The sequence below is a fragment of the Mustela nigripes genome, chromosome 2, assembly GCF_022355385.1.
Source record: "Mustela nigripes isolate SB6536 chromosome 2, MUSNIG.SB6536, whole genome shotgun sequence".
In the NCBI taxonomy this organism is placed as follows: Eukaryota; Metazoa; Chordata; class Mammalia; order Carnivora; family Mustelidae; genus Mustela; species Mustela nigripes.
The window spans coordinates 155,987,671-156,014,316 of record NC_081558.1 but is presented as its reverse complement, the minus strand read 5'-3'; the positions used below and the strand labels follow the sequence as shown (position 1 = coordinate 156,014,316).

The following is a 26,646-nucleotide window of genomic DNA, read 5'->3' as shown; positions in this document are numbered from 1 at the left end:
CACTGGAGATGGAGGAATAATTAATAACGTGTTAAGCATCATTCTGGCCGTGTGGACGGACAGAGATGGCTGTCCACAGGGTAATCAGCTGTCAGGACATTGTGTTCCTTCACCTCTGCATTGAGTAAGCCTCGAAGGGCCTGGTGTGAGTGAGGCAAACCACCTGGGATTGTTGTGATTAGAGAGAAATGCATGTCAGCAGGAGGCTGGGCATCCAAAATGCCAAGATTAAAGAAAGAGAGAAACAAACAACATAAAAAAAAGTCTCCCACAGTTTTGGCCAACAGACCTAATCACAAGCTCTTTTAAAATGCGATCTCTGAAAGAGATCTCTCTTAGCAACAAGCAGCAATTACCCCTCTTGCTCCTGTCCTTCTGTCAAGCCCTGGATGAATATTCATGCCAGGTTATTTTGATCTCGCTTTTTTCTTGACCTGACATAATTCTACATGATTTACTTTCCCTGCTCAGGGGTTAAATTAAAAGAAAAGAGCTTTTTCACACCCCACCCCCCTCCCCTCAAGTCCAAAACTTTTTCTTTTTTTTTTTTTTTTTCTGGTTCTGAGACAGAATAGGACACAGGACAACACAGAGGAGACTGCACTAGCATGTTGCCATTGAAAATCGATGCTCATGTCCTTGGCCTGTCCTGTGGAATGCGATGTTCTGGATACTAAGCTCTGCAGCAAAGCTCAAGGTACCTGGGGGAATCTACGGGGTCAGAATTTCAGGTTACGACAGGTCTGTGTGGGGTCTCATCCACCAACAGTGAGGGAGGTTTCCAGAGCAAATACACTCTCCCAGCCAGGCGCAATGCAGCATTCTCAGCAGTGAAGCCAGACTTCAGTGTAAACCCACCAAGCTGTCTTCATTACTAGGGGAGAACTGATGGGAATGGGGACTTCTGGAGAAAAAGACACCAGAATGAAAGACACTAGCACACTGAACTAAGCAGAAAGACACACACACACACAGACAAATGGAGGGAGGCACTGCTGGAAAGAAAACAAAGTGATTCCTGATTTCTTTCCTGTTTATTCTCTGTTCCTGAACCCACAGTAAATTGCTGCCCAGTACAGACTTCTTCAGTTTGTTCAATGTTATGCATACTCTAAGTAAGAACTAGAAAATTCCATATAATGGACAAAATTCAAAACCAAAGGAAAAAGGGTAACATTTTTAAGAAAGACCTCTATTTAGCTTTAATTAAGAACTAAAACCATTACAAGGACAGCGGTGAACACCAGCACAGAAATCACTAGTCTGTGTCTGAATGCTGCTTTTTTCTCATCCCAAAGAACAAAGCAATCCATTTTTGTTATGCTCTGACAAGCTGTTTGCAAAAAGAACGCTCCCCAAAACCTAAACCAAGAGCAATTTCAGGTCCTGGCACTTTTCTGGTTTAACTGTCATTAAGAAGTGAATAAAAATCAAATGAGGCAAAGTAACATTTGCTGGTCTTTTCTAAGCATGCATTGATTATTCCCAGATGAAAGTGCTTGCCTTTCCTTTTATCACTTGTTAGTTTCTATCCTTCTTGGTTTTTGTTTGGTTTTGTTATTGTTTGTTTTCCATCCCTGAGGGTACAAGTACAGAATTCTGGAGGATAACAGCAAAAGTTAGGCTCAGTCCAGGCTATACTAACTTCTGTTTGCCTGGGGGCATTACAGTCTCTGGACCCAATAAGACATTGAAGGAGATATGGTGCTGGGTGGAGAATCAGAGATGTTCCGATTTGGACAGATGCACTATCTCTTGCATACTTCTTGGTGCCAGAAACTATTAGGCAACTCTAGGATATCTGGAAGTGGCTTTGACTGCTTGCCTCCTTTCAACCTTAAGAAACTCCTTTCTGTACTTATCCAAAGTTTATTACATGGCCACTATTAACCAGACATTATAACCTTTGGGTTTCACTGAGAATAATACATAGCCCTTATGTAAGAACAAAGATTCAAATAAAACCTATTTAAAATGTCCAACTTCACAGAGCTGCAATATTTGCATTTTAGAGAAAACATTTTAAAATCATTTTAGTAAGTGGAATCCATTTTCCTCCATGAACTGTTAATATTGAATTCTTAATGGCTTCCCCAGGGTTTTGGGTCTTGCTATGAAGCCGCTAGTGATTTTATCATTGTTAAAGCACAGTAAACAATCACAGTTTATGCTCATAAGCATAAAACTCTCAATCTATTACTCGCCCTAGTTTTATATTTTTAAAGATGGGAAACTTATTTTCCATGCAATCTGAATATAAGACAATGCTAAATTGGTTTTTAAGCCTGGCAAATATTGGTATAAACATTCCTAAATTGCTTTAATGTATAATATCAGCATTTGAACTCTTATGGAGACAATCATGCTTTCAGATTTTTCAGGTTTTTAAATAAGACACTGACTGTTCTTTTCCTTTGTTGGAGCTAGTCTTCATTTTTGTTTCTGGTTCTTATTCTTTGTTGATGTAAGACCATGTCAATTTGTCCCTCTTCTAAGAAACACTTCTAAATCCATCTTCAAAATCTTCAATCTTCAGTCTGGCTTCCAAAAATCTTTTAGAATATATTATAAGCCTCTATTTAAATCTGGTCCATAGCAAAAAACAAACAAACAAACAAAAAACCAAAAACAAACAAACAAACAAACCATGAACAAACAACCACAACAAAAAAACACATGGCAAAGGTACCAAATACATTATAACTACAATATATGAATCCATTGTCTTTTTCCCACCTATGAAATGTATGTCCATTGTTTAAAAACAAACAGAAAAAAGAAACAAAAACTATGTCTACAGAAAGTAAAATCAATGTATTGTTTAACCTCTTAGATATACATCTCTCATATGTTGATGAATCTTGGCTTATTTTTTGCACAGTTATATAAATATTTAAAAACCTGTACTTTTTAGGGGTGCCTGGCCAGCTAAGTAAGTGGAGAATTAGACTTGATCTCAGGGTTTTGAGTTTGGCCCAACATTGGGTATGGAGATTAGTAAAAAATAGTATCTTTAAAAAAACAATGTTTTAAGAAATTATAGAATACATAGAATATGAAGACTGATACACTGCTTTTTATCTTAAATAGCTCTCGAACACTTTCTTACTTTATATTCTTTGTAAACATGATTCTATATTATATTTTGTCATACGATTGTGTCACAATTTCTCTAACTTTATTGCTATTTTGGGGAATTTGGCTGTTTACAAGTCTTTAAAAAGTGAATAAAAGCTAAGTAACTTGTTTTCTAAATCTTCTACTGTAGTTCTGATTATTTTATTAGAATACATTTCTCAAAAGGAATGAGAGGTTTGAAGGGCATCACATTCAAATGAAACTGTCCATTTACTTGAAATTGTATCAAGCCTAAAAAATAATTTGGGAGGAAACTTACATTCTCAGTTTCTATTCATCCTCAGTCATGTCTCACATATTTCTTAATCTAGATAGTTTATATCCTTTTATTCTTCATTGGATCTATTCCTGCTTACAATCTTTGACAGGTTTATAGAAAATGTATTAATTTTTGTCTATTCATTTCTGCATCTGGTAGCTTGTTGACTTCTTGCAGCTTTCGATATTTAGCGCATAAAACACATGGTTATAACTTTATTGTAAAATTGTTACATGAAGTTAAACATTTATTTTGCCATGATCTATATTTTTTTAAAAGATTTACTTATTTATTTATTTGAGAGAGATAGAGCATGAGGGGGGAAGGGACAGAGGGAGAGAGAATCTCAAGCAGAGTCCCCACTAAGTGCAGAGCCCCATGCAGGACTCAATCCCACCACCATGAGATTGTGACCTGAGCTAAAATCAAGACTTATGCTCAGCCGACTGAGCCACCTGGGTGCCCCACTCTGATCTAGACTATTTTAAAAATTCTTTTATTTCTAACTTACTATTTTTTGTCTCGTTGAAATTCTCCTTGTTTCCCAATGTTATTGCATGTCAACAGCAAATCGAGCTTACTTTCAAGAGTTGTAAATAAATAGAGTTCTTGACTTGATCTTGATTTTGATGCTTATACTCCTGGCATTTCTATATTTTAACTTTTAAATATGAAATACAGTGATGGAGGTTTCAGATGCTTATTCTTTAACAGGTTGAAAGAACACCCTTCTTTCACTAGTACACTAAAATATTGTCTATCATTATGCATATCAAATTCTTATCCAATTATGCTGTTGGCATCTATCAAAGTGATCATTTTTTTCACTTCATGTATTGCTATCTCCTAATAACAAAAAAAGAGTGGAAAAGAAAAATGGAAGATGATTGAGTAGATTCTTTCATATTAAACCATAGTTGTATTCCTAAATTAAATCTTATATATAAATATTATAAATCTTATTATTATTTTATTTTTCTTATATTATTGAATCTATTGGATAATATTTATGTCTATTACATATGTATATATGTACCCACACATATACAAACATACAAATGATATATGTGTGTTGGATTTTTAGAGCAATTTTGTTCAGGTTTTAGTTTATGAATTTAATATTTTTGAAGCTGAGAAGTATCATTTCTTGTTTTAGTTGTTTTTCCACACTATGAAAAAATTAATAGTTTATAAGCAATTGATCTTTGAGGTTTGTTAGAATTTACATATAAAACTGTCTGGATCTAGAACTATTTGGGGAGTTGATTCTTTGACAAAATATTAACAGCTCTGAGGTTACTGACTGTTTGATCAATTAATCCAATTGATATTTACTGAACCTAATCTATATGCCATTTATTGTACTGAGTGGAGAACTAGAAAGTAAGACATTTATGGCCCCTATTACCATAGAATGTGAAACCCAATAAGAAAGCCAGACATCACAAAAAGTAATTTCAAGAATAACTCTAGACATTTTCCCCTTAGGACTTTATAACCGTTTTCTTTAAATATTTCATGGATTATTTTTTTCAGTGTGGTCTCTTATTATAGAAGGAAAAAATACACACACATACACACAGACATTCTGGGAAGAGGAAGTCATAGACCTCTTTTGAGGATATGATAGAAGTACCATGTTTCCAGAAAAGTTCAGTCACATGTACGTACACACAATTGTTTGCATAGATTTCTAAGATTTCTGAGAACACAAGAATCCCATCCATAAATTCTAAGCTGTACAATATTTTTCTATGTCATTATTTTCTTTTTCTCTGCTTGATCCAGAAATGTGTTGAAAACACTGCATTTGCAAATAATTTTCCTTGCATTTCTAATAATTTCGGTCACTTACTTAAATGTTAGTGTATATGCTTATACAAAGCCTTAAAGTTCTTACATGTCCAAAAGTGGAAACCCACTTTTCCCCTTTTTTGAATATAAAATGAATCTCTAAATAGCACTTACTGATTTTTCTCTTTAATTCTATCTTGTCTAATGTTTATATTTAATGATCTGGGTTTTCTTTTTCTTATGGTTTGTAAGACAAAAACACTGAACATCTTTAACTTTTTGTCTTTTTAATAAGATATATCTCAGTTGAACTATTTTTACTAATCCAATCTATGAGAATTTCCGATAATAATACTTGACTCATGAAGTTGTCAGGAGGATTAATGGACATAAAACATTTAAGGAATGTAGGATAGCATACAGCATAGTGCCAGGCACATACCAAAAATACATATTCCATATCATTATCATTATTGCTGTTTATTTAATAGAAGGGTTGAAATAATTTATAGCAATCCTCACAATGAACCCATAGTCCTACTTTGGTCATTTTTAATATTTTTCCTGATTCATTCTACATTTTCTGTATTTTCCTACATTATATATTCTTACATGGTTCATAGTTTGCTCTTCTTTTCTGTGGTTGATATACCGGTAGATATTTTATTCTAAATTCTACTAGCAGTATCGTTAAACATCCCAAAGTAATCTTTTAAAATGTACATACTACAAACATGGAAAACTATAGAAATTAAGATGACCAGTAATAGACGCCAGTGTCACAGATGTTAACAGTTTGTTCCACTTGTTTCAGATCTTTCTCCCTTTTAAAGAAATAAACCATTATAGATAAAACCAAAGCCCAAGTCCCCACTCCAGAAAGTACTACTATCTTACCATCCTGAAGTTGTATTAGTCCCATGCATGTTTTTATACTTTTGCTACAGAAATCTCTATTTCTCAAATTATCTGAATTAGTAGTTAAATAGTTTGCTGGAGTTACTATATAATAAAATTAAGCATTTTAAATATTTGCTCTGTGCTATGCTATTTCTTTTTTTTTTTTTTTTTTTAAGATTTTATTTATTTATCTGACAGAGATCACAAGTAGACAAAGAAGCAGGCAGAGAGAGAGGGGAAGCAGGCTCCCTGCCGAGCAGGGAGTCCAATGTGGGGTTTGATCCCAGGACCCTGAGATCATGACCTGGGCCGAAGGCAGAGGCTTAACCCACTGAGCCACCCAGATGCCCCATCACAGGCCTTTTAAATTAATAATTATTGTAGATGTTTGACTTCAGTTTTGTAACATAATTTACTATATTATTTAGCTCTGCTTAAAATGTTTTTAATGTTCCTTACCAATCTATTTTACATGTGACTTAACCATAAAGGATTTCTTAATTTTACTTTCTCTCTTGATCAATTGTTATATATTTTAAACTAGTTTAAATTTATATAGATAGATAGATAGATAGATAGATATCACATTTTATAAGCCATCAGGTATTAAAGAATACTTTTTTAAAAACTCTTCACAAGAAAAAAAAAATCTGTGAAGGAATAAACATACTCCAAAATGTTATTCCCCCTAGATTTATTGTGGACATCGTTCTGTTCTCCATTGGCCTGTCCATTGTATTGAGAGTAGGCAATTAGCAATTAGCACTCCTGCTATCTGGCCATTCATAAAGTTTATTTTTTCTTAGTTTTGTAACTCACAAATCATTTTGGTATATTTCTAAACAAGAATAACTCTTGATTGATTTTGATGTATTATGGCAATCAGTTTTGCTCTGTTTTCTCAGGTCATTTTTAAGGTTTATTTGAAAGGAAACTTCATTCTTTTTATGTCTTATTCCAAATAAGACAATTATGTTTTTAATCATTGCTTCTGTTCAAACTTTTTTAGTTTAGTTTTTTTTTTCCCCCTAATGAATACCATTATTAGCTTAAGTAGGAGATACACTCTCTACTATCTTTATCTTTGGACTCTTTGATTCATTCCCTTCCCCACTCCAAATTGATGTTTCTTCTACTTTGTTAAGTACATTGGAAGTTTCTCAAGTTAAATTACCATATTATTAACTTGGTAATAAATTACCAATTTATAATAAATTACCATATTATTAACTTTTTACAAAGTTATTTCAAATTACCCAGTTCAGATTTTAATTTCAACTTTTATAAGTTTCTCTGCAATTAATCCTTGAGTTAGCCTATGTCTTTTTCTTTCAACCTATTCTCTTTTAATTGCACCCCCGCATAAAGACAACATGCTCTTGTGTATTATTGAAAGAACAAGGAACTTTCTCAAGTTGACTTGAGAAATTAATGGCTACTAGAGTTCTGTTCTCCTTCTGTCTCAAGCTCCCCCAAGTTTTTATTGTTCCCTAGACTGTGTCTTCTTTTCTTTAATCTTTTTGTATTTCTATTTAGTCAACCTCAGATTAAGGGCAAATTGATTCAGGTTTAGTGTTTATTAACAAATATGTTGTGTAGAGTGCCTTTATCCTCCTCTCGGTTCACTTGGGTGCTGGTCAAATATTTTGAGATTCATTGACAGTTAGTAAGTTGATATCCACAACTGTTGGTCTCATTCCTGATGCCTTTTAATCCTCTGTTCTGTGTAGATCTACTGGATTGAAATAGGATAGTATCTTATCTCAAGTGTCTGATTATGTGACACAAACAACAGATTAAGTACGTAGCAAAATGAGAGTCCCCAGTAACTGCTGATAGTTGTTTTTTTTCTTGCTTCTGCACCACTCTCAAACCTAGCTCTTTATTTGTAGTAACTACACATCCCAAAATAAAAGGCATTACCGCTTATCTCTCAACACATCTCATATGTTTATTTCCTGGAAGATAGAGTCTCAAACTGGATGCAGAAGAAGGGACAGATACAAAGTGGCAAGAGCAAAGGAGAGCATTTAGCTGCCTGAACCAGGATCTGTTTAGTTCCAGGAGTTACTCGGTTGTCTGATACCAATGGTTTCTGATCCAGGAGGCAGATAATGAAAGTGAGATTTTTTTTTTTTCTATCCAGATTCAGGAGGGCAGTAGCCTTCTGTTTCTAGCTCCTCACTGATAGGTGACAGACTCTCAACCCTATGAGTCTCTGGTTTAAGAAGATGGAGAGACTGATAGCTCAGCTTTTTGATGGAGCCTAGTGTTTCAGTTAGTACTGGTCTCCATGTTGAGTCAAGGAGATGTAAACAGAATAGAAGCTCATTTCCCTGTAATGTAAGAGAGTGGAGGTACATTAGTCTGGTAAGGAAACTTTGACCCTCAAGTTCCTGTGTCCAAGGTCCTTCTATCCTACTGCTCTGCTGTGTGTGGTCTCCATTCTCAAGGTCCCATCATAATCCAATATGGTCATTGTCACCCTAGGAACTCACATTCTAATCCATAGGAAGGAGGAAAGGCATATAAAGAAAGGGAAATAGGTCAAAGGAAAATGCATGAGCTACCTTTTAAGGGATACTCCAACAAGTTGCCATGACTTTCTGGCTTACCTTTTACTGACCAGAGTTTAGTTGCAGGGTCACAACAGCCTTGTGGACAAGAGATGGCTGGGAAATAGAGTAATATTATGAACAATAATGCACCCACCTAAAAGCAAAGGTTCTAATGCTAAGGCTGGGGAGAAGAGAGATTGAGGACAGCTAGCAGGTTCTGCCACAGTTATGATTTCAGCATTGAGGTCATTTCATCATACCAGAGTCTGATAACCAGACCCCATTCTAATCCAACACAGAAACTTATTTTAATCCTTTAACATGTCAAACAATTTCACTTTATCTTTTAATAGCTTTGGGTTAGAAAATGTTCATAGAACTCCACTATTATATATTTTAATAAGGAAAGTTTCTAATGTAACTTATTTTTGAGATCCTGATTTGTCCATGGGAAAAATAATTGTGATTTCTCAAGAGAAATCTTTTTTTTTAAATGCTTCTGAAAGAGTTTTTACTGTGTCTAATGCAATCCTTCAAACCAGTTAATATAGCCATATGCTGTTTTTGTTGACATTTGCAAGTGATCCAGTCAAACACAGCTGTAAGAAGCTGTAAGTGCCAGAAGAGATTACAGGTGAGGTGTGATCATGGGCACTGGAAATGGCCCCTAGACTCCTAATCTTTTCTCACCTCTGTGCCTGAAGTTCCACCTGATAGTCTCCATTCAGCAAATGAAAGCCATACAATTTATATATCAAACTATCTTCCCGAGAAAAAGCAGTTTTAATCACTCTAAACTTTCCTTTGTTCATGTGGTCATTTATCTTTAATTAATCCCTACACTATCTCTCTAGCAAATATCCTCAACTTCATCAAGACAAATTTCCCATTATTAGTACCACAGGAATACTTTCTCCAACAATTGCTCTCCATTCTCTAATCATTAGATAGGCCCCACCTAAATTATCACCAACTATTTTACATCCAAGCCGCAGACCATTGCTGAATGAAGTCTAGATCACCAGAAATTGATTTTTTTTATGTCAATTCTGTCTTTGTGGTTATTTGACCGTACTACCCATTCATTTTACTGATTCCACAGCTCACACTATACAGTGAGCAAGTCAACTTTCTTCAATTTATTGCCTCTTATTTTCTTAGTCATTGGTAATTCACCTTCCATCATTTATGAAATTAGCTCTCTTACTTGTTCTTTTACTGCATTTTCCTGCCCACTTGTCCAGTGCTTTTATATACTTTCCCCAAATCCATCTCCTTAAATCAGGGCAGAATAATAGTATGAGAAGGTATTCTCCTACTGTTATGAGATAGAGTATGTCATATGAGATACTATATGAGAGATATTATCTCATAACAATAACGGACTGAATATAAATATATGGATATAGATATAAATATTGGATATGGATATAGATATAAATATTGAATAGAGAAACAGAGACAGATATGGATCTATCTCTGTTGGTTCTGTTTCTCTGGAGAACCCTGAGTAATACACCTTATAAGAAGAGATAATGGAGTGTTCTCTCTTTCTCTCTGTCCATATGTACCAAAGAAAGGCCATGTGAAGATAGAGCAAGAATAGCGTCCATCTATAAGCCAGGGAAATGAGCTGGCACTTTTGTCTAAGTCCCCCAGAACTGAGAAAATGACTTTCTGTTGTTTAAGCTGCCCAGTCTATGGTATTTGGTTATGGCAGCCTGAGCAGACAAACATAGGCATATGGAGATCCTGGGGAGAAAGTCTCTAAACCAGACCATGAGCAGAGGAAGATGAAAGGGAAGGCTTGAAGACCCCAGCCTGATGGGTCTAAGACAGCCCAAGTGTTATCCGCCTATTCTCTGTGACCATCTGGGAGATACTCTGCTTGGACTCAAGTGACCCAGGAAAAGCCATGGCAAGGATCAGAGATGGCTGTTCTCACTCCCCTGAAAGTTTGCCCCCCTTGGCACCATATGGGGAAATTCTGCTATTCATTACATGCTATTTCCTAAATTTTGATCTACGGAAGAAGATGAAGAATGGGATAAAGTGTGAGACTCTAGCTGAACAGGACAAAAGCTAAGAGTTTAATGAAGACATGGGAAGACTCTGAGTCATGATATTACAGAACTAGCATTTGGTTCAGTCACAAGTATTTGATGCACTTTGAACGTAAAAGTGCAGGGAAAAAAGACTAGAAAGGAATCCTCTAACACATTAAGAAGGGTAATGGGCTGAAGAGTTGTTTCCTAGCTGCTGTGTTCTAGGGTGTTTTTCTCTCATTTCATAATCAGAACAAAAGCAAACAAGAACACAACTTGTGCCTACTTAAAAATTTAACATTATAGGCTAAAATCTCTAAATCCTAACTCTTCTTGTTATGAGTTTACCTTCTTGTCTGCATCACTGCAATTCTGTGACGTTGAATAACTCATATGTCTGGCATACCACAGACACCTGAGTGGTTACCAGTGAAGCAAACTACCTTTGAATAAGTTTCTACATATTTTCATTTAATAATGTGCATTATTTCACAGAACTCTTTCCTGCTTCTACCACATTACCAAGGAAATACATTGGAATGAAAGCACAAGCATTTTTTTGTTTTGTTTTGTTCTTTCTTTCTTTCTTTCTTTTTTTCTTTTAAGAATACATCCTGTTTTGAATCAACCATGATTTAAATTCTTAACACAGCAGGAGTTTGGGGGAATTTCTGTGCATCAACATTTTAAAAAGATCTCCATCTCCACAGGCAGATGTAGAAGGTTGAATATTTAGCGTTTGTTATTAGAAAGAGAATTGCTACTTATATTTGTGATGTAGGTAGCTGAATGCTGGTTAAGAATGCACTCTGCCACTCAGCTGGCTTAGATACTGTTGGAGGTGCCTTGGCAGGAACAGGGTTCCTTTTTCAAAGCAGTAATCTATTAATATCAAACTGCTGCGTGGCAGAGAAGCCCTACAGTCTAGCCTCAGCAGCCTTAGTTCTGCCCCCAGCAAGCAGGATGGAGGAAAAACACATTTACTTTAGACTCCTGTAAATGGCAAGCAGTTTGGCCTTTTCCAATGGTGAGGAATTGATGGCCATGCTAATTGCCCCCACTCCCTCAAAAAACAACAACAACAACAACAAAACACCAAACAAATCTGGCGACCACTGATCATATAAACTCTGTTGTCAAAAACAAAACTGCAAGCAACAGATTGAAGGTACAACCGTGCAAAGAAGTATCTCAAGAGGGATAATTAAAACACACATGTACACACAGAGAAAAACAGAACGAATTTCTTGCCCCACCCATGGCCCTCCCACCCCAACCTCATCCTAATCCTCTTGTAACAAGACAGGAGAGAATGGTTGCATGCTAGAGTGCCTCGAAAATTGGCAATTAATAAGAATGTTGCCTTGACTGTCTAAGATTTCCATCCTGCTAAATGTTTAAATATATCATTCTCTTTGCCTCCACCCACATTCTGTCTGCTTCAGGGAAGAGTTCTTGGTCCTTTCGACTTCCCTGACTCCAGATGTGCACAGGGGACCTTTTTCCTAAATGAAAAGATTTGTCTCTGTATATACCTGTCTTCATAGTTATAGGAAGAAAGAGTTATAACTCTCTGAGTCAGGGGGAGCTTCCTTGGCAGATGTGTATCCTGGGAATCTGCTGTGTTTCTTTTTGATCCTTCATCTCTGAGTTATGCCATCGGTGTGTGCATGGGGGGCAGCTGTGGCTTGAAAATCATAATCTCCCCCACTGTCTTGTTCTTATTACAGCTTATTAGGATGTGTCTAAAATGGAGTGTCTCGGCACTTTCCCTGCGTAGAGCAGCTTATACCTGGATCAAGAAAGAATGAAAACCAAAGGGCCAATGTTCTTTTCCCTTCGCTTATGTTACAACCAGAGTCTGGGATTCTCACTGCTGACAATAGAGATACAGTTATCCAGGTATATTTATTGTCTCCTCTGAGCAAAAGCTGAATGCGGATGCAGATAAAGGGATAATGGGGGAAGGTGGGAGGTTGGGTGAGAGCGAGGTATTCCCATTTGGAGGTGGGGAATGTCTTTAAGAATTCTGCCATGTGATGCTGTTCATTATCCAGCTCACTCTAAAGAAATCTGAAGACTGCATCAATCTAAATTTAAGCTCTTTTATAAATTGGTTTATTCATTCAATAAATATTTATTGGACACTTATAATATGCAAAGCATTCTGGAGGATGCAAAATGAATAACAGTCTTTTTCCTCAAATAGCATATGATTGCATAGGGGAGGAATATGTGTGTGTGTGTGTGTATATATATATATATATATATATGCAAATAACTATGTTATTTTATTCAGGACTCTTTCAGTTGCAAATGATAGAATCCAAACACAAAGTCACTCACACAGGAAGGAAATTTATTGGTTCAATTAACTAAAATGTCAGAGTGGATCTTCAGGCACAGCTGAATTTAGGGCTCCATCTGATACCATTTCTCTTAATCTCATTCTCTTCCTCTCTCATCTGATTCAGTTTCTTGAGATTTGGACTCTTTGGACCAATTACCATGGACAGAAGTGTCGTAATTGCTCGGTACTGGTCATATAAACTTAGCACCTAAAATGGTTCCTGGACCTTGGTGAGTGATCAAACATTAGCTAAATAAATAGGTTGCTTTCAATAGCTTGGTGAGATTTGATAGACAAACCACAGGTTTCAAGAGGTTGCTGAATGCCATTGTGCAGAAGAAAAGAAATAAGAGAGTATAATTAATAACTCACAAATACCATCCGTGAGAGGAAGGAGAGAGAGGGCTGTAGGCTCATCAATATAGACTATCTGTTGCACAGCATCTGTTTTTATACATAAAGGGAAAATATATCATACTTCTGTGCTTATGAGAATAATGAAAATTAATACAGCACTCTGTGTGTGTGTGCGCGCGCTCAGGGTGCAGGAGGGTTGGAACAAGAGCACAGGTGGAATTATACTTCAGAAATGGGAAAAATAACGTGCGTCCAAAGAACGAGAGAAAAAAAAGATCAGTGAGGATATAAAGATTTTAAGGAGGGAGTGGAAGGCCACTGAATGGTTCAGAATCCAATGGCTTTGGGCTCTCAAACAGAATCAGAGGAAGAAAAAAAGGAGAAGAGGGAAGAAACTGCCCTGCTACTATGATCAAAGGGAAAGGAGTTATATAAAAATGGATTACAATGATCTTTAAAGATAGATAATGTGAGTTGTTATAGACTGAATGCCTGTGTCCCCCCAAAATTTATTTATTTTTTTAAGATTTTATTTATTTATTTAACAGAGATCACAAACAGGCTGAGAGGCAGGCAGAGAGAGAGGAAGGGAAGCAGGCTCCCTGCTGAGCAGAGAGCCCAATGTGGATGCCGGGCTTGATCCCAGGGTCCTGGGATCATGACCTGAGCTGAAGGCAGAGGCTTAACCCACTGAGCCACCCAGGCGCCCCCCCCCCCCCCCACCGCTCCAAAAATTTATGCATTGAAACCTATTCCCCAGTGTGACGGTATGGGGAGATGGGGCCTGCAAAAGGTAATGAAGTCATGAGAGCAGAGTCCTCACAAGTGGGATTGAGGCCCTTATAAAACAAACCCCAGAGAGCTCCTATACCGCATTTACCGCTAGAGGCCAAGGCTAGAAGACAACTACCTATCAATCAGGAAAAAAGATCTTTGCTAGACACTGAATCTGCTGATGCCTTGATCTTGGACTCCCCAGCCTCCAAAACTGTGAGAAATAAATTTCTATTGTTTAAAAGCCATCTGGCTTATGGCATTTTGCTACAGCAATCTGAGCTAAGACACAAGTTTTAGCAAACCTAATGAAAAGACAAACAATATCCTACCCTATCTGTAGTCCTCAGTCAGAACAGAGAAGGATCCCAAAGGCACAAAGTTGGCAAACATGGGAACACAAAGTTAGGAACTGAAGTGCCAGACCAGAGGGTCCCTGTTAAGTAAAGAGACAAAAGAAGCTCATGAACTATGAGAATGAGAAATGGTCAAGGGAGTTGAGATCACAGGGAAAAATCGGAGTAGACAGAACAGGAGCTAGGAAGTAAAAGTCAGAGTGAATGAGTCCCAGAGGAAACATGTCTGATATTGTCTTCAAGTGTGGTTGTGTTGCTGGGAGACTAACACGGAAAAGGATCAAGGTCACTGGAGATGAGGCGACTGAGGCACTAAAAGGTCCAGGTTTTTGAAAAATCTAGAAACTTGTAACTGTGAAGTCTTAAAATCACACAGACAAACCCCAGTCCTAGTGGTAAGGGACTTGGAGTGAGGTAAAAAGAGGCCAGGATCATCCCTGGGGCTGACTGTTTTGTGCGACACCATTTGTAAACAGTGCTAATGGCCAGTGACAGGTCTGCAAGCTGCCAGCCAGGTGGGAGGTGTGGAAAGGGCCATCAAACCTTGCCTTGTGCACTGGGAGGCTCTGGGCGAGGGGGTGGCTTTAGAGGCATATGGGTTTATGCTTTGAACCTTAAATCCCTTTTTAAATTCATAATGGCAGAAATTCCTTCTCCTCCACAATTCTAGAGCCAGTCCTGTGACATGCCACCAAACCGGGATAATTTCTTTAACTATGAAATCCAAAAAAAAAGTTTGCCCCCCAGTTTCAAAGCACAGTGACCTCTGGGATGGCATCTTTCCTCTCCAGACCATTTCTAAGTATTTACATTTTTAATTTGCTTCATAGGTTTTATTAATATATGATTTTAACTTATTCATTCATTCACTCATTCAGTATTTTGTGTCTAACTCCTCCTTTCAGAATGAGTCTTCACAAGGGCAGGGATCTTGTCCAGTTTGTTCCATTTTATGTTCCCAGTTCCCCGAGCTGTGCCTTCCCAATAAAAGTTGAATTTCTCCCACTCACTGTCTCTGTCTCCTTCTCCCTCTCTCTCTCTCTCTCTCTCTCTCTCACACACACACACACCATATACATCTCCAATACCAGTAGTGTGTACATACCCAATTATCTAGGCAATATTTTCTGATAAATTTTCAGAACAAAAAGATAAAAAATAAAGTTGATATAATATGTTACAGATTAAATGTTTCTTCTTCTCTTGTCAAGTTGTTCCTAAATCATTCACTTTAGTGGTATTTAAAGGATATAAAAATGCAAAAAGAGTGAGGGAAGGGAATTCTATAGTTCACCCCACTACCTTTCCACACCTGCAATGATCTGGTTTAGTACATCTTACTCTTGCTTAAAGAAAGCAGAGCTTTTTCTCTTTCTCTCTTTCCCCATCCTTTCTGCTCATTGCACACCACATACACACACACACACGCCAACCACATATCCAGGCTCAAATCTATTTGTCCAATCTATGATTTCTATGTGAGTATTCGAATTTACCCTCTCTTCTATATACTTCCATTGATTTGCATGATTAATGGGAATAATGAAATTTCTAGATTCAGTACTATTCATGCTATATCTTATAATCATCACCACATTATTAAAATAATGAAAACAAAATGCTCAGCTGTTTGGAGTGTAGTGTTAATGAGGTCAAGGTAGTTGGTTCCATTTCTGGGCAGGCTAGTTAGTATTTTGCAGAGGAAAAAAGTGGTTCATGGTTATAGATGCACCCTTAACCTCAGCCAGCCATATTATAAAGTTATGTCACTGGTCACAAGCAGACTGTGGCAAGAGAAAGGGAACGAACTCAGGCAAATCCACAATTTAGGTAATATCAGGGTCACTCACATAACTGGCTTCATTATCTTAGAGCCTTAATGAAAAAGTCAAGCTTGGTCAGCAAGTAGAATTAACCTTAAAAAATGGCTAGTAAACATATTTCAAGAATTTAAGTACAAATCAGGCAGAAAAAGTCAAAGGGGGTAAATATTAAAGAACAGGCACTATTTGGGATGGAAACATCAGGAGTTGTGCTAAACCATTTAAAGACACTAACTCATTTTAGGTTCCCCCAAGACAGTTGCATAGGATGTGCACGGCTCAACTTTAGAAGGAGCCTCACACTTGTATTATGATGTGTATTGGCCACAGAGACTATGAGAGAATAAATAATTTGCCAAGTCACACAGTTAGCAAGTATTGCTTAAACTAAAGAAAAGCTCAGAACAGGGAAAACAAAATATCTATTTACTTTGGACAGGATAGTATATTGAAACCTAGAAGAAACCATCTGGGACCAGGAAGGATTCGTCACTGACTTCAGGAAAGCCTATGAAGAATGAAGAACAGTTTAGGGTCATAGGGGATAACCTAAATGTTCTAGAGCAAGAGAGAGACTAGGAAAACACTGGATCTCACAGGTAATATTAATCCATATCTATGATAAAATATCTTGATTTAGAGCCTGCATGGAAAAAGGGAAAAAGATTCACTCATGATTTTTTTTTTTCCAATACCTGGGATTTTTCTACCCTTCACTTAGGACAGTCTAAGACAGGATGTTCTTGTGTTTTTCACGATGTTTCTCTATAGAGGGAAGAGATATTTTCAAATGTAGATACTTTAAAAAATGTAAATTATTGGGCCCTGTCTTAGCTACTCAGTCTCTAGTTCCCCCTGAATATATATAAGCACATCAAAATTTGGGAAATAGTGCCCTAGTAGATGAGTGAGGTTAAAAAAATGTCCTCTACTTCTAGAGCTCAGATAGGAACAGATGAAAAAAATTTAAAAAAAGAGAAATCAGGGACAGCCAACTCAATCATAAATACCAAGTATCCTTGGACTGTCTCCTTTTAGATGGATCCCTATTAGGCTTTCTTCCCCAAAACCCAACCCATGTTAAAAGTGGCAACAGCTGACATAGGGGAAGAAGAGGATCTTGAAGTCAGAATAATCCAGATGCAAATCCCTGCTCAGGTAACTCTAAGAACATCGTACACTTCGGCTAGCCTCTGTTTCCTTACTATACTATGAGGATAAAAATACTCCCCCAGGGAATTCTAAGGATAAAATGAGATGCCTCTGTAAAGCGTGTGGTATAATGCAAATTTGCGTTGATGAAAAATATCGATACCATCGTTGCTAGAGATGTTAGAGGAGACAACAGCATTGCACTTGTTTCAGATTGGGCAAGGGAATCAGTCAAAATGGATTTCTCTTTGGTGATGACAGTGTTGCATTACTCAACTTTAAGCCTGAAACAAATCTGGCTTTGGTTGTATCTTAATAGTAAGTAGAGTTATTGTAAACAAAAAGAGATATTTAAGAAAGTAGTGACAGGGAGGGAAAGTCTAAGGCAGCCTTTGATTCCCGTGTGCTCCTTATGCTTTTTCTCTGGGGGCCAGGGTTGGGAAGCGGTAAGAATGAGCCTTTAAGGAGAAGAGAGAGAGAGCCTCCCTGGCTCCTCGGAGAAGAGTAGGACAAGGTCAATGAACCATTTTGAGTTGCTTCATTCTCAGGACTACAATTAAAAGAAAGACATCAGCAAGTGACTGTGTAAGGCTGGGATTGTGGAAATGCTGCTGATAGAGTCAATGACTTTCACTCTAAGAGACATTTTCTTCATGATTTTATGACAGGGATGAAAGCATCTGGCATAAGCTTCAGGAAAGGTATAATCTTTTAGTTAGCTTGGAGGGGAAAAATAAACAGCAACAAGTCAAAGGAACTGCTGGTTAGGCTTGGCAAAAAATTGCCACTTCAAGGAGCATGATGGAGAGAGGCGGCTTGCATGCAGGAGTGTGCGTTGCCGCTAATTCAGGATGTCTGGGAAATAGCAGTGTGCTGGTTAATTGGACATTATGCTTTCCCAAGTGTTTCCGTCATTACGCAGCAGATATGGATTACCAATTTTCAGATAAATGAAATGCATGTAGAATCTTAAAATATTCAGATTGTCTAGTCTACTGCCTCCATGTTATAGATGAGGACATTTAGGGCCAGTTAGGAAAAGTAGGTGTTGAAGTCACAGCTAATTAGTAATGGGCCACGATCAGAACCCAGATTTCCTCACTTCCAGGTCAATGTTTTTTTCCCTATCCTGGTGGTTACAGAACTCTTAACTGTTTTTGAACATGTTTTGATAGTTGAGAATCTTAAGTGCCATGGAAGTTGTCATTACTGCTGTTTTCTCTGCACTAGGCTAAAGGAAAAAAATTATAAACACTTAACCCAACCCCAAAACTTCCTGTTAGAAACAGACTATCGATTGTCACTTGTTTATTTATCTTTTGTTTCTCTCATAAACTGTCATTGTGTCAAATACGGAAAAGAAAGTGATTAGGCTGCTTGGGCACTGCAGAAATTTTTGATGGAAATTTAGAAATGAAATAGATGCCTAAGAAAACATTTTAAGGCAGTATGATTAAAAGAAGGCCCGTTGCGTATTATTAGAGGCAAGGGCCAAAAGGCTTAAATTTGGGCAATGTCAGGCTATCCACAGTGTGGGGTAGCCTGACAGCTGAAATATTGGAAGGCAGAAGTTCAATAATACCCCAGAGATAATTTGGGGGGAAATCCTCATTTATTGAAGCTCCCCAACTTTACAACTCATACAACTTGTAATCAATCCACCTCATAAAATTTATAGACACTCCACCTTGAGATGGAGACTGGTGTGGAAATATCATTTGGGGGTGTTGCTTATATTTAAAGATATAAAGTGAAAAACGAGTTTAATGTTTACTCATCTGCCCATGTTTTATCTTACTGATACATGTATATCCATCTCTAAGATCTAGAGCTAGAACTAAGGGTTGGGGAGACTGAGGTAGATTTCTAAAACAGGCTTCTCAAACTACAATGTGCATATGAATCAGTTAGGGAACTGGTTAAAATGCAGATTTGGATTGAGTAGGTCTGAGGTGGGAACTGCTATTCATATTTCTGAAATTTTCCGAGGAGATGGTAATTATGCTGGTCCATGGACCATATTTTAAGTAGTCAGTGTAGAGACAAGTAATAGAGCAACGGAGCTCTATTACTTAGGGGAATCAAGTCTATAGTTCATCTATTTCTATCTGGAGATGTAGATAATAACTACTCTAGATCAAAGTAATGAGACTTTGATTAAGAACTTGTAGCTCAAAGCCAATCTGTTTTGGTGCTACAAAAAAAAAATGTGTGTGTGTGTGTGTGTGTGTGTGTGTGTGTGTGTGTATTTCAGACTTGCTCTCAGTCCTGCCTTAACTACTTATCTTCCACATTGGATTCATAGCCATTATTGTAAGACTTCAAGCCCTCACTTCACTCCCTTTGAGCGAATTTTTCTATAGCCCCTGTTGTTGTACAATAGGCAATGTAGGGCCTCCTAAAACAATTTACATGGTTCTCCCAGATCTGGCCATAGCCTCATGCTTTATCAGTCTTCCTCACTGTCTAAGCTCTAAACACACCAAATATCTAAATGTCCTTCAAATAGCATGTTTTCTCTCTCTCCTATGTTCCCTCTTCCTGAAACACTTTCCCTTCCCCCATGGAAATTCTCTTCTTCACTTACTATATTTCCATGTATCCCTCCAGGGAAGTCTTCCTCAGTGCCCAATATCTAAGAGCCTCTGTATAGAACCAGCCCTACAGCTCTCATCCTACCCTGGCATAACACCTGTATGGGCCATGGTCAGCTTACTTGAAAGTCTTTCCCACTCTACTCAAATCTCCTTGAGGACAAGACCATGTCTTTTTAGCTCAGTATTTTTTTTTTCCAGTATTCCTGGCTTTACCCTCTTTAGGCAAACAGTTTAATCAGGATTGAATAAATAAACAAGTGGGCAACAGTTGCAATTCTTGGATGGGAGAGAGAGGGATGGTGTAAGGCATTGTCCAGAAAGAGCAGGAAGTGTTGGCTGGGGTAACCTAGTGGGGTTTGGGCAACGAGAGTATTTTTCTGAAAGAAGAGGCCCACAGACACGAAGCATCCCGACTGGGCAAACGGAAATGGGAAGGAAAAACAGAAATGAGGAAGTTGCAAAGGGGTGGTGAAAAGGGGTAGAGAAGACAAAAGCATATGGACCTCGCTGTGGTTTCTCTGGGTATTTAGACAAAATAAGACAACATACTGGACAGACAGAAAAACTGCAGTGGGAACGGAGGAATTATAGAGGTGAATGGAAGCTGGAATCAAGTATCTTCCCAAATCCTTGTAGAAGCCGAGAATCACTGCACTGGAAATCATGAGACTGCTGACAGTATGGATTTAGGAAGCATTTAATTGCTTAAATACTTTAAGATTTGAAAACAGGCTTGTAATCGTTTACAGAACAAAAATAACATTTTCTGCGACCCATGTGACAATTAAGGGCATATCTGTGAAATAGTCTATGTCCAGAATAGAGTGGGCAGGAAGAGAAGAGATGAGAAATGAAGGGCTCCTAAAATAAAACTTGCCCAGGGCTTTGTGCTTGCAGGATGGTTATTCATATACACAAGACAGGGAAATGCTTGTTAGTTTTTGATGGTGACACTTCCGACACTTGGATTTGATTTCTTAAGATATCCCCTACAACTGTCTTTTTCAAACCTTCTAATAAGCAGTGACCCTTTTGTCAAATAAAAATATTATCCTTAGGACAGAAACAGATACTTGGGTTGCAAAGATGCCTGTGGAGATAAACATCATATGTCCAGCCTTACACACTCTCCTAAAATCCCATCGGCAACCTCATAGGTCCTTGGCAGAACATCAAGGATTTGGAATATACTCTTACAATCCTTTTTTTTTTTTTTTTTTCCTGTATATCATGTCACATATCAGTCCTCTCCAAACATTTAGCAACTTATATTTGCACAGGGGTGTCTGGGTGGCTCAGTGGGTTAAGCTGTTGCCTTCAGCTCAGGTCATGATCCCAGGGTTCTGGGATCCAGGCCTGCATTGGGCTCCATGCTCAGTGGAGAGCCTGCTTCTCCCTCTCCCTCTGCCTGTTGTTCTGCCTACTCATGCTCTCTCTCTCATTAATAAATAAAATCTTTAAAAAAAAAAAAAACCCTTATATTTGTACAGACCATAAGGACTACTTGTCCCACCTATATTTTTTGAAAGTTTAAATTCAGTTTTGACTCTGAATGATATCTCATATCCAGATAATCCACATGTGTATGTAAGTATATATATGAAATTTCATATATATCCACATAGCATATGTATATATATTCCTATGTCTACCTCTCTATGTAGATATCTATATATGACTCATTGGATTATTTATCAGAAACAAACACAAAGATTTAATACGTATCAAGATTTAAAGTGAATAAAAGGCAACAGTACATTTTTTCAGTTTTGATTTTGTTTGTTATCAATCACTTCCTAACGGAGTTTTGTGTTTCTAATTTACTCTGGATCTTTTCAAGTCAATGACCTTGCCAGTGAGTGATCAATATTGATCGATAACGCATCTGGCCTTCATGACAAGATCCTCTAGAAGAGATTTTTAATAAGCTGCTCAACCTTCACAGAGTACATAACGGGCACTCCTTAAATATTTGTTGAAGGATTGGCTGAAGGAAGGAGTGTTGGCTTTTGTTTTTCTTTCTTAAATTTTTTATTTTATCATGCAAGCTATTATTGGGTCTGAGTTATAGAGTAAATTGCTATGGACCTGTGGTTGAGTGCCAACTCCAGGCAATTTCTTGTTTCCTGCGAGGCCCCATTTTCTTTTCTCTTTCTTTTTTTCTTTTTCTTTTTTTTTTTTTTCCTGCGTAGTACGGGCTAGCAAGTAACTTCTTTAAAAATTTTGGATTGCCATTAAGATGTCAATGGGTATCTTTGGGCATATCTGCACTCTTTCTGAGCCCTAAAGCACATTTTCCACAGGAATATGAAGGAGAAGAGCAGACCTTTTCTGGACTTTGTTCTTTCTATTTAGTATTTTTTGTGTTCAAAGCTATTCTGTCTGAAGATAGTAGGTGGTTTTATCCCCTGATACTCTCCATGATCAGGGATATTTGTCTTCGTTACAAGCCAGGCTTCTAACCCCACTTTCCAATGAATATTTTATTAACATTGAAAGGATTTAATTAACTATCTCTACTTTCTAGCAAAATCACACTTTTATTTGCCTCTGTAATTCCCATCAAAAAAGAGAAAATTTTAAACAAGACTAACTTTTCAAAGGTCTTTCTGTGCTATAGACTAAATATTTGCGCTGCCGCCCATTCCTGTGTTAAATCCTAACCACCAATATGATGGTATCAGGATGTAGGGCCTTTGGGAGGGGACTAGGTCATAAATGGAATTAGCACCCTTATCAAAGAGACCCCAGAGAGTTCTATTGTCTCTTCCACCATGTGAGGACACAGTGAGAAGTTGTCTGTGTATGAGCCAAGGAGTGGGATCTCACCAGATATCAAATCTGCCAATGCCTTGATTTTAGACTTCCAGTCTCCACAGCTATGAGAAATAAGTTTTCATTTTTCATAAAGTACCCAGTCTGTGGTATTCTGTTATAGCTATAGAATTTCTTGAAATGAAATAAGGCAGTCTGTTATCAACTGTTTGAATTGGGACCATCAGTAGACCTCCCCCCGCCCCCACTCATTGGTTGTATGCCTGAGCTTTGCACTCAGAGCAGGAGATAATAGATGAACAGCAAGATGAACAGCATCATACATTGCTTATCCCATACCACGAGGATGCATTTCATAAAACAGACCTGTAACACAGGATTTAGGAACCAACTGCATACGACAATATAGCAGGGTTTAATTAAATGGTGGTTTAACACTTTTGTTTTCCTTTAACAAAATATTCTTCACCATCTAGCTGTGCCCAGATTATACATAAGTAAAACGGTGGTAACTTAAGAATTTCTGATTGATTAGGGAAAAGACTATAGGAAGCAACATTTGTTGAGTTCCTATCACATACCATATGAATTTATCTAATCTTCATAACAGCTTTGGGAAGTAGGTATTATCACTTCCACTTAGAGACCTACATTCTAAAACTCAGTCAACTTAATCACCTGTCCAAAGTTAAGCAACGCAAAGGCAGTATGTAGTTGGGGTTGGAAACCATGTGTGATAGCTTTAAATCACAACTTATTTCTCTAACACCAAGAGATGAGAAGATAACTTGAAAAAGGTATAGTTTTACATTTTTACACAGAAAATATTTATATAGGGATTGGATTTAGATCTAATAGAGAACACCAGATTTGGGATAAACTTCAGGTTTAACCAGACACAACATTTAACCCAACTGAGAAAACTATTAAGTCATTAAATACATATTTTGTAAATGCCCTTTGCATGGCTGGTGAAGCGCTAGTTGATTTACAACTGTAACCAAGACATAATCTGTCTATAATATCGCTGGCAGCGGTCACAGTGGTCATTCAGCCTTAAATAGTTCAAGTTCTCAAGGCCAATTATCAGCCAGCAAAATGATGCAGATGAATGCTAGATATTATATCTCTAAGATCTTGTTTGACTCTAAAGAGCAATAAAAATAATAAAGCTGAGACATCAATTCTTTATTCTAGCTTAAATCCTGAAAAATTGAACAGCATGATCTTGAGTTCATTGTATTTTCTGAATCGGATGAACCTGTGTTTTTTTTAGTCAGGGCATCTGTGTCAAATTTCAGCCATAAAGCAAACATATACACATCTATCAATATGCCTTTATCTGCATTTCTATATCACCTCTTAGCTTACTGTACTCAGGGCATTAAAAATTGCCTTCTATATTTTATTGGTAATAAGATGACACTGATTATAAGACATACTGATGTTCTAAGAGTCACCAAGAAAGGAACCCATACAGCCAATTAAATTATAGCATAATGCATTCTTAGCATCAACTCAAAGATGTAATTTGATTTTAGAAATACTGCTTTGTGAATAAAATATGTGTCTTAGAATTGATGAAATATGGTATGACTTAGGTAGTTCTTCTAACATGCTATATTGACTAAGTATTTTTTGCATGGTTGCAATTTATAAATGCAACTCACTACTAATCTACCTTTCATACAATTCCAGTTCTACTGTTTGTGCACAGACAGACTGGCCCTTTGGTTGATCACATAGACTCTGGTATCACCCTGTCTAGGTTCAAGATGTATCTCTACTGTTGACTAGCTATATGTCCTTTGGAAAGGTTTTGTTGTTGTTATTTGTTTCTTTGTTTTTAACATTTTGGTGGATCGTATTTCTCTTCTGTAAAGTACAGATAATAACAAAAACTAACTCACAGTGCTATTGTGAGGATTAAATAAATGAAACTGTGCCTTGCACATATTAATTGCCTAAAATGTATTTACTATTAATACAGTTGTTATTATGATTATAGAGTACATGAAGATGTGAGGCACACTGAACTCCCTATGCAAATCTTCGCAGTGCCCGGGGGACTTCATCTCAACTTCAAGATGCAAACCTTTACAAGCATGCAGCTGTTCCGGACATCGAGAAGGCATGCACAGCCTATCACCATGCCAGTTACGTAACCTGCTATGCAAGCCGCATCCTTCCAAGTCATGTATTCCCAGAGGACAACACAGTTATGCACAGAAAACCTGCTGTCTCTTAAGTATATCCACTTTCCATAAATTTACAATTAATATTAATCCTGATCTTGAAAATAAGCTGTGAACCAAAGCAAATCGCCTTAAAAACAGATTTTCATTAATGAGGAGATTTACTCTAAGTTTCTCCCCGCCTACCTTCCTTACTTGGCTTTCATGAAAATTGCAATGCATCTTTCCCTGGTGAGATCCATTCCATGACTGCTGTAACATGGTTGAGAGCATTTCGGTACTTAATTAGTGCAGAAATACAAGTAAAGGCAGAACCCCGTTCACCTCCCTCATTCATTTCCTTTCTGATCAGTTACTGTGACATTGCATACCAACCAAGCTCCTATACATAGCCACATGTCTTAACAAGCCTACCAGCTCAAGGCCTAAGCCATCTTTAACCTCCCTTCTCCCCTCATGCACACCTTAAACATCAACATACATGTGTGCTCACTTCAAGCTTTCATTTAAGATCGAGCACATTTAAAGAGTCTACGAATTGTCCATTTTTCCATCTTCTGCTTCTCTTTCCCTATTCCTTCTCTTTGATCACACTTGCCGGAGCTGTGTTTTTGCAGAGAGGTGGATGCATTTACCCAGGGCTCTAGCAAAAATGTCTATTTCCTTTTCTGTAGATACTGTAGTTTCAACACTAAGCAAAAATAATGTATCTAGCACCCTGTTTCCAAATGCATCTCAGGTGGGTCAATACAGTTTTATTACAGAGGAAAAACCAACGTCACTTATAAGGGACACAAAAAAATAAAGGCACCATCTCATCTGTTCCTCTTGTTTGTCTCTTCTCTATTCACTTATTCTTAAACAAAAAGAGAACAGGGAGAGACAGCATGGCAAGTGTAATAGACCTAACTTTCTAAACTTCCACCCCATATATTTTCATATGGAAATAGGTAACACATGTTAAATCATGAGTCATGCATTGTCTATGTGTCTATGTCTTAACCCAACCAATACTTCTTTAATTTGGTCCTTCTGCATAAGAGCCCTAGTAGTCCTAGAAAACAAGGAGATAATCTCATTGCATTAGCCTTTGCCATGCTAACCTAAAGAAAGGGTCAGTTAGTAAGGCAAGTAAGTAGCACTGGAGGTAGTAATGATGCACACAGTCACAGACTCAGAATGGTATGCAAGATCTTCCCAGCCAAGGCAGCACAGCGGCTTACCATCCATAACAAAATCGGGAATTACAGTGTGGGTCATTCACTGATAACTGCCAAGGTAGACCAAGGCCCTTTTCCTTCGTTGGCAGTGTTTTCAGCTCCAGCCATGTCTAATTTTACTTTTTAAAAATTTAATTCACTTTTTCTTTTCTTTTCTTCACTTTCTAATTCACTTTCTTTTCTTTAGGATCTTTTGCCTTGAGTTTTCTCACCTATCAAACCAGATGGCTTGCTACATGTTCTGGACTCTACTAAATCATCTATGGTCCCAGTTCTCCAAGACTTTATGGCTTAAGCAAGCAACCACTAGACAAACACTGGGTATAAGATGATTTGGATCTCCTATCAATGCA

At 37.5% G+C, this 26,646-nt stretch overlaps 1 long non-coding RNA gene across 1 annotated transcript; it reads left to right on the top strand.

The window, feature by feature from the left end:
- Positions 1-500: 500 nt before the first annotated feature.
- Positions 501-25,234, top strand: LOC132010185 (uncharacterized). The gene is made up of 4 exons (XR_009402189.1): positions 501-697; positions 12,425-12,596; positions 13,169-13,274; positions 24,887-25,234. It is a non-coding gene; the product is annotated as an uncharacterized LOC132010185 (long non-coding RNA).
- Positions 25,235-26,646: the final 1,412 nt, after the last annotated feature.